The sequence below is a fragment of the Bos taurus genome, chromosome 15 (assembly GCF_002263795.3).
Source record: "Bos taurus isolate L1 Dominette 01449 registration number 42190680 breed Hereford chromosome 15, ARS-UCD2.0, whole genome shotgun sequence".
Lineage (NCBI taxonomy): Eukaryota > Metazoa > Chordata > Mammalia > Artiodactyla > Bovidae > Bos > Bos taurus.
This window is the reverse complement of record NC_037342.1, coordinates 40,829,451-40,841,716: the sequence shown is the minus strand read 5'-3', so window position 1 is coordinate 40,841,716 and position 12,266 is coordinate 40,829,451. Positions and strand designations below refer to the sequence as shown.

Here is a 12,266-nt window from a genome sequence, read left to right as displayed (position 1 = left end):
GCAGATCTTCAGTAATATTCACTGATCTGGTTACAGGGTTGCAAGGAAACCAGTTTCTAACCAATTTCCCCTGCTTGGATGTTTTTCATAACATCCTTGGCAAGCTGTTTTCCAACCTCAGCTTGAATACCTTCATGACATCTCGGGTAATATCTTTGTCTTTTGAGAAATCTGTTTTAAGTTTTTGAGCTGAGAGAAGTCTAGATCTCTATAACTGCCATCTGTTGATTGTTGGCTCCGGACAGCAGAGAAATTTTCAATCATTTTCCAAAGGATAGCTTTTTTCCATTGTTGAACATGGGGGAAGGGAATAGGAGGACCAAGCTCTGTTTTAAAGTCTGAGCATCCTCAGGTCTCTAAGTGTTTCTCAGCTTGCTCTGTTTTAGACATAATCCAGTGTTTTTAGTATTTCTTCTAATTTTATTGTACCCAGAGGAGAGCAAAGAGAGTGTGGTCTGTTCTGTGTGGTTAACAATAAAGCTTTTCCCCTCACCTTTTCACTCTTCTGTTTGTCTTTGAATTGTTGTATGTTGATGTTGACTTTGAGATCTTTGGCTTTTAATATCATTCCAATTTTTATTTATTGCTTTGTTGCTTTTATTTTGTTTCCTTATAAAGAATTTGTGACATTAATATTTGTTGAGTACTCACTGTACATTGCTGTATGCTGCCATACAGGGATTATTTAGAAAAAGTAGAAAAAAATTATTTTTTCCTCAAGTATCTTATGGTATAATTAAGGATATTATAATGTACCTAGTGGTTTTAAAATAATACTTTCACTATAAGTGAAAAGTGGTGTCCAAGGAAAATATAAATGTAGAAAGGATGGAAAAGTGAAAGAAAAGAATATGTGATTCCATATCTCAGTGAATTTTTTTCTGCTTCTCTTTTCCATGTAATAATCACTACTTCTCTTATTGTGGAGCACAGGCTTAATTGCCCCACAGCATGTGAAATCTTCCCAGACCAGGGATTAACCCGTGTCTTCTGCATTGGCAGGTGGGTTCTTAACCAGGGAAGTCAATAAACACTACTTCTATCTGGAACTAATGATGATACTAATAATCCAAAATTTATTGAGCTTTTATTAAATGTCACATACTGTTATATGTGCTTTGTGTATATTAACTCATTTGAACTTCACAATGACCTCATTTTTCAGGACCATTGATATTGAGAGCCCCCAAAACATTAAAACAGCTTGTTTTTCATCTCTATTGTCTTTTTTTTTTTTCAAATCAATTCCATCAGTATCTATTGTGGAGCATGTCAAATGAATATTTTAATTTGTATGGCTTCAACCTTTGATTGTAATTTACATGTTTTTAATATCTCAAGCCCTGACCTCTCTTCCAGTTTCAGATTTCCACCTGCATACTGGATATCTGTAGTTGGTTGTACTCTAGGACCTACAGATTAAATACGTGTAGTATCAACCTCATTTTTCTTTCCTCTCTTCTTAGTCCTCCTCCCAGCATAATTCTTTGTATTCTCTTATTCAGTTAGTGTCATCATCTTCTGTTTACTTAAGTTAGAACATTTTTTTAACTCCTCCTTTTTGCGTATATAGTTAGACCATCACTTGCAAGATATCTTGTATCCTTATCTTTCTTTTCATGGCTCTGCCTCTGTCTGTCGTCTCATTTCAATATAGGCCTTTTAAATGGTCTCTGTGCTTCTAGGCTCTTTTGTTTAATAACTGTCTTCTCCACAATAGCCATTACTTTCTAAAACACATGAGATTATGACTTACCTGTCTTAAAATTTATAATTATTACTCTCTGATTGCAAATCAAATACTAGATACGATGTATAAACACTTTGTGCCAGACACCACTAAACAGTTTACACTCTTTCTCATTTAATGCATGTAAAGCTCTTTAAGCCGGCTCTTTCACTGTGTATTTGTAGATAGATTGGAAGTATGCTTAAAGAGTAAGTAACTTCCTCAAAGTTGTATAGCTGTTTGTTTCTGGGTCACTTTGGCCTTAAGTAGTAGGAAAGTCCTTCATAATATAGTCTCAATTGATTTGTTTTTTACAATTAATTTTTATCAAAGTTATACATGCACATATTTAAAAGAGTTGAATAGCTCTGCTGTACAGATTCCCCTCCCCTTCCATTTTAGGCTCTCCAGAGGCAACCACTTTCAACTCATTCTTCAGATATTTATCTCCACATCTCAGAGTAGTGTTCCTGTCATTTTCCTTCGTGATTTTTCAGTTGAAGAAATTGTCTACTGACTTCCCACGATGGAAGTTTAGGCTTACTACTGTCCCCAAACACAGAGGCACACTTCTCATTTCTGCCCAGTCATCCCAGTGTTGTCAGATTGCAGGTTGTTCAGATACGTAAAAGTTCAAAGTTTATGTCAACGTGACTGTATACATAGTTGAACTTTGTAGTTTATAGTGATTATTTTCCCTTCCTGTGTAGCATTTTGTGTTTTCCATGAATTAATACTTTCTAAAAATTTACTTTTGCTTAGTTTTCTGTGTACTTATCATGAATTTCACCAGGTGCTTCTCACCTAAGGATATTGGCGATGTTGGGTAGGTGAGCAAGGGCAGTAGTGTGCTTCTGATGTCTAGTGAGCAGAAGCAAGCTATGCTGCCGAGCATCGTCCTAACTGCACCAGACAGCCTCCTACAGCAAAGAATTCTGTTGTCCACAATGTCAGTAGTGCTGCTGTTGAGAAACCCTGAGTTAGTCCAAACTCTCAAGTGTATAAATCTTCTCCTCATTATGTTCAAACCTACCAGTTTCTTTGGATGAATTTTCTCGAATTGCAGCTGTTGTCTTAGATTTACGTTTATAATCATCTTAGTTTCCCGCAGGTCTCTCTAGGAGTTCCTGGTTCTGTATTTGATGCCTTCATCTTTCTTTGTGTTCTCATTTTGGGGGACCATTTTCAATAGCTTTCAGGATGGGCTGTAATTTTTTTGAGACTTCACGTCCTTAAAATGTTGTTTCTGTTCTCTTTGTAGATAGTTTGGTGGGCAGGGAATTCTCGATCAGAAATATTTTTTCCCAATTTTGAAAACATTGCTCCATTGCTATCTTTTTTTCAGTGTTGCTGTTGAGACATCAGATGCCTAGAAGATTTTGAATTTTATTTTTCCTCTGGAAGCTTGGAGACTGTTTTCCCCTAGAGTTCTGAAATTTCTGGATTATGTGTAAAGGTCTATTTGTCTCCATTTCTGCTGGATTCAGGGTAGTCTTATTCAATCTGAAATTTATCTTATCAGTTCAAGGAGATTTCCTTAAGTCATTTCTTCGGTTTCTTCCCCTTCATTTTCTCTGTTTCTCTTGAATTCCTGTTGTTTAGGTATTAGGCCTACTGACTGGCTTCTCTAATTTTCTTCTGTGTTTACATCTATTTTCCATTTCTTTCTTTTTCGTCTGCTTTCTGGGAGATTTTTCTCAACTTTATCTTCTAATTCTTCTACTAAGGTTTTATTTCTGCTATTAATGTGTATAATTTCCAAGTACTTTTTTTTCCTAAAAAAGTTTAAATGATAATATTCTTTTCGTGGATATAATATCTTTTCTCTCTTAGGGAATTATTGATACGTTTCTTCTCTGAATATTCTCTTTTCTCCAGATTTCCTTTTTCTGTTTGTTGGCTTTGGGCTTTGTCTTTTATATTAGATTTTTGTTTTAGATGTCTGGTATTCCTTGGAAGTCAGTGTTTATTTAGAATTCTGAGGGTCCTTAAAAAGCTGAATGGAAGCTCTGCCAGTGAGTGATTATGGTTTTCCCTGTTCATTGGATATGTCTGGATAATTTCCTTGGACTCCCAGTGACAGATTTTTCTCTTGTGCTGAATTGATTTCCCAGAAAAGATTTCTGGTCTGTTCCTTGAAGAGAACAGGCTTTGGAGTTGAGTAGGAAAAGGGAATGTGGGTTTTATCATGACATACACAAGTGCACTTTCATTTAATTCTGCAGTTTTCAGTATGCATGCCTGCTGAGTTGAGTCTGACTCTGTGACCCTAGACTGTAGCCCGCAAGGATCTTCCTGTCCATGGAATTCTCCAGGCAAGAATACTGGAATGGATTGCCATGCCCTCTTCCAGGGGATCTTCCCAACTCAGGGATCGAACCCAGCTCTCTTAAGGCTTCTGCGTTGGCAAGCGGGTTTTATACCACTAGCACCACATGGAAAGCCACTTCCCAGTGTGGCAGCCTTCCAGTTCAGTTGCACCTGGCGTCCTCTTGTCCAAAGACGCCTTGTGTTATACTCTCCTGAGGTTGTTTAGTCTCTTGCCAAGAAGGGGTCAAAGAGTAGGAGAGAGGATCTGGAAGTTTTGACTGTTTCTTAAGCAGACTTTGATCTCCTATTCTAGCTTGGACCTCACTCTTGCTCCCAGAGTATCTGAGCCTTTTAGGTTTTTCTTTTTAATTTTTTTTTTTAATAGAAGTCTTGAAAAAGGAATACACAGAGTTCCCGTATACCCATCACCAAGCTTTTCCTTATGATAATCTCTTCATATAAATCATAGAACACTTATTAAAAGTAAGAAACTAACCTTAGTACAATACTATTAACTATACTATAGAATTTATTTAGATTTAACTAGTTTTCCACTAATGTTTGTTTTTATTCCAAGATCCAAATTCAGAATACCTCATTCAATTTTGTTGTCATGTCTCCTTTTTTTTTTTTAATTTTTTTTTACTCATGGCCATTGAGTTGATGATGCCATCCAACCGTCTCATACTCTGTCGCCCCCTTCTCCTCCTGTGCTCAATCTTTCCTAGCATCAGGGTCTTCTCCAGTGAGTTAGCTCTTTGCATTAGATGGCCAAAATATTGGAACTTATGTATTATTCTTATTATTATATTGCTAATATTTTTATAAGCTGTAGAAGAGCCAGAAAATAATCCCTATTTCAATTGAAGTTGGTGATTTTATTTTTTTTTATTTTATTTTTTTATTTTATTTTTTTATTTTTTTGAATTTTTTTATTTTTTTATTTTTAAAATTAAAAAAAATTTCAGGTATACACGTGCTCCCCATCCTGAACCTTAGTTCATGTCTCCTTAGTTTCCTTTATTTGTGGCACTTTCTCATACTTTTCTTTTTCATGACGTTGACATTTTGAACAGTACTAGTCATTTTTGCAAAATGGCTCTCAATTTGGGTTTGTCTGATATTTTCTCAAGATCAGACAGAGGTTGTTAAAGAGAAGGATATCACAGAAGTGTTATGTCCTTCCCAGTGCATCGTTTGGAGGGGGTGGAGGTGACAGGGTGGTGACGTGTCCTACTGGTAATATTAACCTGTGATCAGTGGGTTCAGGGGATTCTGCTAGGTTTCTCCACTGTAAAGCTACTATTTTCCTCTTTAATAATTACTAACTACTTTGAGACCATGCAGATATCCTGTTTCTGCTTAAACTTTTGCCCTCTAGTTTTAGCATCCATGTGTAGATCTTGCTATTGTTAAGATTTTCTCTTTCCCTCATTTCTACATTTATTAATTGGAATTCTTTTGTGAACAGAAGCTGTCCCTTCTCCTCCATTTATTTACTTATTTATTTATATCAGTATAGACGTACAGATTTTATTTTATTCTTTGTATTATAACCCCAAATTATTGTTACTAATCTTGTTGCTCAGGCTGTTGCAGTCTTGGCCAGGGAAGCTCTTTCTGGTTGGCATCTGTGCTCATCCTTGCTTTTTGAGCACATCTTCACTTTGTGGCACCACGTAATGCTTCGGCCCATCTTCTATTTGCGCTGCCTCAACACTAGGATGAAGCACTTCTCCAAAGAGTTGAGAGGTCTTTTGCTGTAAATGTAAATGTGGTATGTGCTGTAAACCAGGTGTCTTTGTTTTTCGTCTAGACTAATACAGGTTTCAACCTTCTCTGGTGTAAGAGTCATTACCACCTGTTCTGCTTTCCAGCTTCTAAAATCGTGTTTTTGGTTTCCTATGGATTTATGCTCTTTAAAAATTTTCTTTATTCTTGTTTCAGAGATATTTTGGGAAGCTTTAGAGCTAAATGCTTTCATTCAATCTGTCCTCTTTAACCAGAAATTCTTAATGTTTTTGTTGTCTCCTATCCCAAGCCAATTTTGTTTTAGCCTCATTTCAGCTACATTAGTGACTGTTCTCTGATGTGCTATGTGCTGTCATGTGTCACTTGCCCTGAGTGAATAACACGAAGTATTTTTTTAACATCTGGTTTTTAGGGAGTTTTAAATGGGTGAACTTTGATTTTTACATGAAAACTACTATTTAAGTACTTTCTTGAGTACATTGTTAGGATTGTTGCCTCTCTTTAATTTTCCTTTCTCTGAATTAGTCACATAAATGTTTTGTTTCTTAGTACCAGGTATTGTAATTTTTTGCCAAAACAAAGGGGAGAAGCACAATGTGTTTCCAGGTGACTTGTGTACCATCACCACTAGCCCAAATTGAAAAAAAAGATGGGGTTGAAAATAGGAAGTTGTGAAAAACATAGCATTAAATTTATTTTCAAATACCTATTGTAAATTAAGGTTCCAGAAGACATCTACTTTAAAAACCAATTCATTGGTATTGAGGATCTTACTTAGTTATGATAGTGTAATAGGTGTCATGATATGTAGAGGCATGTTCTTTTAGGAGGCTTATTGCACAGATTTAAAGTGTTCTATCCAGGTATTGCTGCTTACAATCTAATTTTCTACGAACCTTCTCTGTTGTTTAAAAAAAAAAAATCTTAGCAGGACTTCTCTTGGTGGTCCAGTGGCTAAGACTCCGAGTTCCCAATACAGGAGACCCAGGTTCAATCCCTGGTCAGGGAGCTAGATCTCTACATGCAGCAAGTAAGACCCGGCACAGCCAAATAAATAAAAATCAACATTGACAAAAATTTTTTTAAAGTCTTTGGCAAAATGATTGTGACTAGCAGTGATGGCAGATGATTGGCAAAAACGATGTGGTCTTTTAGATCAAGATTCTTAATGTATATTTTTCCTGAGCCTGGTTTTCTGTTAGTATAATGGAAGAAGGGATGGATATAGTTGTAGTGTAAGTAAACAGATGTCTCCTCTCTACTGCATACTTCTGTTTACTTTGTCTCAGGTTTGGAAACAATAGTAATTGCACTACTCTTTTGTTTAATGAAACTAAACTGAACCAAGCATACATAAAGTAGACATAGAGGGAATTCCTTTGTGGCCCAGTGGTAAATACTTTGCCTTCCCATTAACGTAGGGAATGCTGGTTCGATCCCCAGTTGGGGAGGTGAGATCCCAGATGCCTCATGGCCAAAAAAACAAAACGTAAAACAGAAGCAATATAGTAATAGATTCAATGAAGACTTAAAAAAAAAGTAGCCATGGATATGAACATTTTCATTGATATAAGATTGCCACTGAAACCTACTGTTGAGAGTATTGAGAGATTACTCTTTGTATGGAGATTACTCTTTGTATGAAACTTACTGAGATCTGTGTCTTGAATTTGTCGTGTTTCTTGTTTGTTTGTCGTTGTTTTGGCTATATCATGCTGCTTGCAGAATCTTAGTTCTCCTGCTGCTGCTACTGCTAAGTCGCTTCAGTAGTGTCCGACTCTGTGCGATCCCATAGACAGCACCCCACCAGGCTCCGCTGTCCCTGGGATTCTCCAGGCAAGAACACTGGAGTGGGTTGCCATTTCCTTCTCCAGTGCATGAAAGTGAAAAGTGAAAGTGAAATCGCTCAGTCATGTCCAACTCTTAGCGACCCCATGGACTGTAGCCTACCAGGCTCCTCCGTCCATGAGATTTTCCAGGCAAGAGTACTGGAGTGGGGTGCCATTGCCTTCTCCTACCAGGGATCAAAACTAGGCCCTGTCAGTGAAAGTGCTGAGTCCTAACCACTGGCTGCCAGCTAATTCCCAATATGTTTAAATTTTATTTTTAAAATTAAAAAAAAAAATGTTTTTTGGCCATGCCATGCAACTGTCTCGAATTTTTTATGCTTTTTAAAAGCAAGCTGTTAAAATGCTACCTAAACAGCAAAATCTAGCCTTTCTTACTAGTATAAGAAACCTTTCCTGATTTTCCTCTTCCAATCTAATACCATTTTTCTAACCCTGAAATGCCATAATGCTGTAGCTTTTGACATTTAAAAAATTACACCTCTTTATTATAAGTTAATTCAAAGTCAAGACACAACAGAAAGAGTGCCTGGGTTCAAGTACCAGTTTTGTGACCTTGGGCAAGTTATTTAACTTCCCAGTACCTAAGTTAAATGCGGATACTAGTAACTGCCTCCTTGGGCTTTTGGGAAAATTGAATGAGTTAATACATATAGAGTGTCTTTTACTTAATAAGCATTCTTATAAGTGTTATCTGTTACCATAAATGTTACTACCTTCATTATTGTTATTACCTTCATCCTGTATTGGTTTAGGGGCCAGCATAATATGCTATACATGAATATGTATCGATTAAATAAAAATTAAGTCATGTCTTAGTTATTAAATATGCTTAGTTGTTTGAAGTCATGGATCTGATATGACCTGTCAGCATAAATCCTAAATGATTGTTAGATTTGATAGGTTTTTTTATATTATCAAGTAAGACCTGTTTTTACTGCTTTTTAATAATTGAAACATGTAACAAAGTACAGCTTTTAAATGAAACTTTTTAGTCTAATAAGATCCTAAGAAAAATTGATTTAGAATATATAGATATTTGTTGAAATAACTTACTAGATTAACAGGTTATTTGTTTATAAGATTCAGTGTGAAATGTTGTTTTAAAGCAGGATCCATGTTAAGAATGTTTGTTTCTGGGAGAACTTAATGTGTTTGATAACTCTGACTTTCGAAAACTCTGGAGTATAACCAGTTGACATGAATAGAAGAACCAATTAACTTGTCTTTTTGGTTAGTTGTATTACTGATTGTGGGCTTCCCAGGTGGCTCAGTAGTAAAGATTTTGCCTACCAAGCAGGACACATAGCTTGTATCCCTGAGTCAGAAAGATCTCCTGGAGAAGGAAATGGCTACCACTCCAGGGCTTCCCTGGTGGCTCAGAGGTTAAAGCATCTGCCTATAATGTGGGAGACCCAGGTTTGATCCCTGAGTCGGGAAGATCCGCTGGAGAAGGAAATAGTAACCCACTCCAGTATTCTCACCTGTAGAATCCCATGGACGGAGAAGCCTGGTAGGCTACAGTCCAGGGGTTTGCAAAGAGTTGGACACGACTGAGCAAGTTCACTTTCACTTTCCACTATTCTTGCCTGAGAATTCCCGTAGCCAGAGGAGCCTGGCGGGGCCACAGTCTATGAGGTCGCAGAAGTCTGAGACACAACTTACTGACTTAGTTCAGTTCAGTTACTCAGTTGTGTCTGACTCTTTGAGACCCCATGGACTGCAGCACTCCAGGCCTCTCTGTCCGTCACCAACTACTGGAGTTTACTCAAACTCATGTCCATTGAGTTGGTGATGCCATCCAACCATCTCATCCTCTGTTGTCCCCTCCTCTTCCCACCTTCAATCTTTCCCAGCATCAGAGTGTTTTCAGATGAGTCAGTTCTTTGCATCCGGTGGCCAAAGTATTGGGAGTTTCAGCATCAGCATCAGTCCTTCCAGTGAATATTCAGGACTGATTTCCTTTAGGTTGGACTGGTTGGATCTCCTTGCAGTCCAAGGGACTCTCAAGAGTCTTCTCCAACACCACAGTTCAAAAGCATCAGGTCTTCGGCGCTCAGCTTTCTTTATAGTCCAACTCTCACATCCATGAGAAAACCATACCTTTGACTACATAACAAACCATAACAAAACCAAACCTTTGTTAGCTACACAACAGCATGACTGTGCTTTAGATTTGATGCTGTGTAATTGCTGTAAGACTTGCAGAGTTGTTCACCTATTAGCAGAAATACAGTGGCTTTCCAGTAGAGAAAAATTCATGGGTAAGTGACATAGTTAAGAAAAAAGATCTGGACTTAAATCTTTCTATACAGCAGGGGTCCCTACAAACCCCAGGCCAGGAACAGACACCAGTCTGCGGCCTGTTAGGAGCTGGGCCACATAGCAGGCAGGGAGTGCCAGGTGAAACACGAAGTCTCCCCCATGCACCCCTCCCTCCCTTTGTGGAGAAATTGTCTACCATGAAGCCAATTCCTGGCGCCCACAGGTTGGGGACACTGGTGTGCAGCGAGTCTAGCAGCTTTGGTTTAACTTTGGGAAAACCATGCCCTTCGTTTATTACCTAAGTGAAATTTTCTAGTGCAACCAAAGCATTGTAGTTTGACTATAAGTATCTTTCTTGTTTCAAAGGATATTACCTGTTTTTATTTCATCATAAATATACTTTAATTTTTCTTACTGTAGATTTCTGTAGCTCCTAATACTGTTGAATTCATTCAGTTAAGCACCGAGTTAGTAGCTGCCATGGATCAGAGAATCAAAGATGAATAAGAAATCTGACCTAGTTCTAGATGCTAGTCTAGTTTAGTCTAGTTTGGGAAACAAAAATTTGTAAAGAGACAAATGCATAATGGGGAAATAAAGTGGGACCCTAAGGGAGGGAGCCCAGCTTTACTTAGAGGGTTCTGTGAGAACACTTAAATTGGGTTGCAAAAGATGACTGCCAAGTAAGGAGAAGATAAGAGCTTTTAGTTAGGAAAAATAACATTTCCAACACAAAAGTCTATAATGCATTTTAAAAGTGACAGAAAGTTTGGGGTAAATGCATGGCGTGCCTGGGGTGAATGAGAGAAGATAGTTCTGGCAGATTGTGTCTTAAAATTCTAAAGGCTTTGTGTGCATAAAGGAATTTAGGTTTTTATTGTGTAGACATGAGTGGGCAGGAATTTTTTTTTTTTTGGCAGAAAAAGTTAACAGATTTGTTTATGATTGTTATAAGCAAATTCATTGAAACTGGTTCGTTGGAACATTGTTTACTTGCATGAATGTTCTTTGTCCCTGCATTAATATTAAACATTTACACACAAATGAAAACAGGGCAAAGTGGAATTTGCTCTAATACCTATTCTCTCACCTGGTGGTTTTTTTCCCCCTCATTTGCAGTCATATAACTAGGTACTTTTTTTTGGTTGGTTGTTTTTTAAGAATAAAGTGTTTGCCTTTGTAATGCATCGTAAGTGCATTCTCCACACATGAGTCATGCTGGCAGCATATCCTTTGGCATAGTAGTTATATATTCGATACGGATAACACACAGGTAGGCATTTTCAAATAGGCTAACTAGATAGGTCTCATTTGCCTCCAGAAATGTGAAGGTATCTGCACTTTGGTAGTGTAGATCTGGTTTGAAGTCCTGAACATTTTCTCACACTTGATGCTGGAAGGGAAGTTTGCAAGTGAGAAGTTATGTGTCCTTCCGATTTTCAGTGACAGCCACTGTATGATGCTTATGAAAATGTGGTTTCTTCACCTTTTCAGTATAAGGCATGTTCTTGTGAGCTATGTTTGTAGCCGGTTGCTTTCTTGAGTGCTTTACAGGCATTTGTCTTGGTATATATGTATGTGAAAGTCGCTCATTCGTGTCCAGCTCCTTGTGACCCCAAAGACTGTAGCCCAACAGGTAACTCCATCCATGGGATTTTCCAGGCAAGAATACTGGAGTGGTTGCCATTTCCTTCTCCAGGGGATCTTCCCTGTCCAGGGATCGAACTCGGGTTTCCTGCATTGCAGGCACACTCTTTACTGTCTGAGCCACCAGGGAAGCTCTAGGAGCCATAGTATAGAGAACTGCCTATTTACCTAGCTTTTTTTCAGCAGCTTTAGAAGGCTAGAAGTGGTACTGATACTAGACTGTTGACTGGTAGCAGCTGCCGCAGCAGCAACTAAAAACACTAACAAGAAATGTTTTTAATTAGGGAATTAATTAAATCTTCCGAAGGGTTTCCCCAATCCTTCAAATAAAATTTTACCAGAAGGAGCTCTTGATTACAACCCAATTCCAGGTTGCATTAGAAAGTAGAATTTTTGTATAACTTATCTGATAAAAGATATGTATGGCTTTTGTAAATATACAAAAACTCTATGAATTCATGTACATTTCTTCTATTTTATAGCTAAAAATGTCTGCCCTTTTAGATGTTTAGGTATTTTAATTTTGTGCCTTTAAGTTTACACAAAGTTGTGTAATTTATTACTTTGTTCATAGCACTTTGTGATAATGAAAGGAAATAGGTGAAAAATTAGATACATAACAGTGAAATCTCTTAAGAAATAGCTTTGCTTTAATTTTGACATTCTAAATTCACATCTTGAAATATTTGTTTACTATTACATTATTTACCATTAGC

General features: G+C 37.4%; 1 protein-coding gene across 6 annotated transcripts in view; it reads left to right on the top strand.

The window, feature by feature from the left end:
* Positions 1–12,266, top strand: part of USP47 (ubiquitin specific peptidase 47) — a 105,585-nt gene that overhangs the window by 4,510 nt on the left and 88,809 nt on the right. For 2 of the 6 annotated variants that reach the window (XM_059874659.1, XM_059874658.1), the window contains exon 2: positions 934–1,002. The exons of the other annotated variants lie outside the window; for them this stretch is intronic. The gene's annotated coding sequence lies outside the window, so the exon portion shown is untranslated. The remainder of the gene's footprint in view (positions 1–933; positions 1,003–12,266) is intronic. 6 annotated transcript variants of the gene reach the window in all.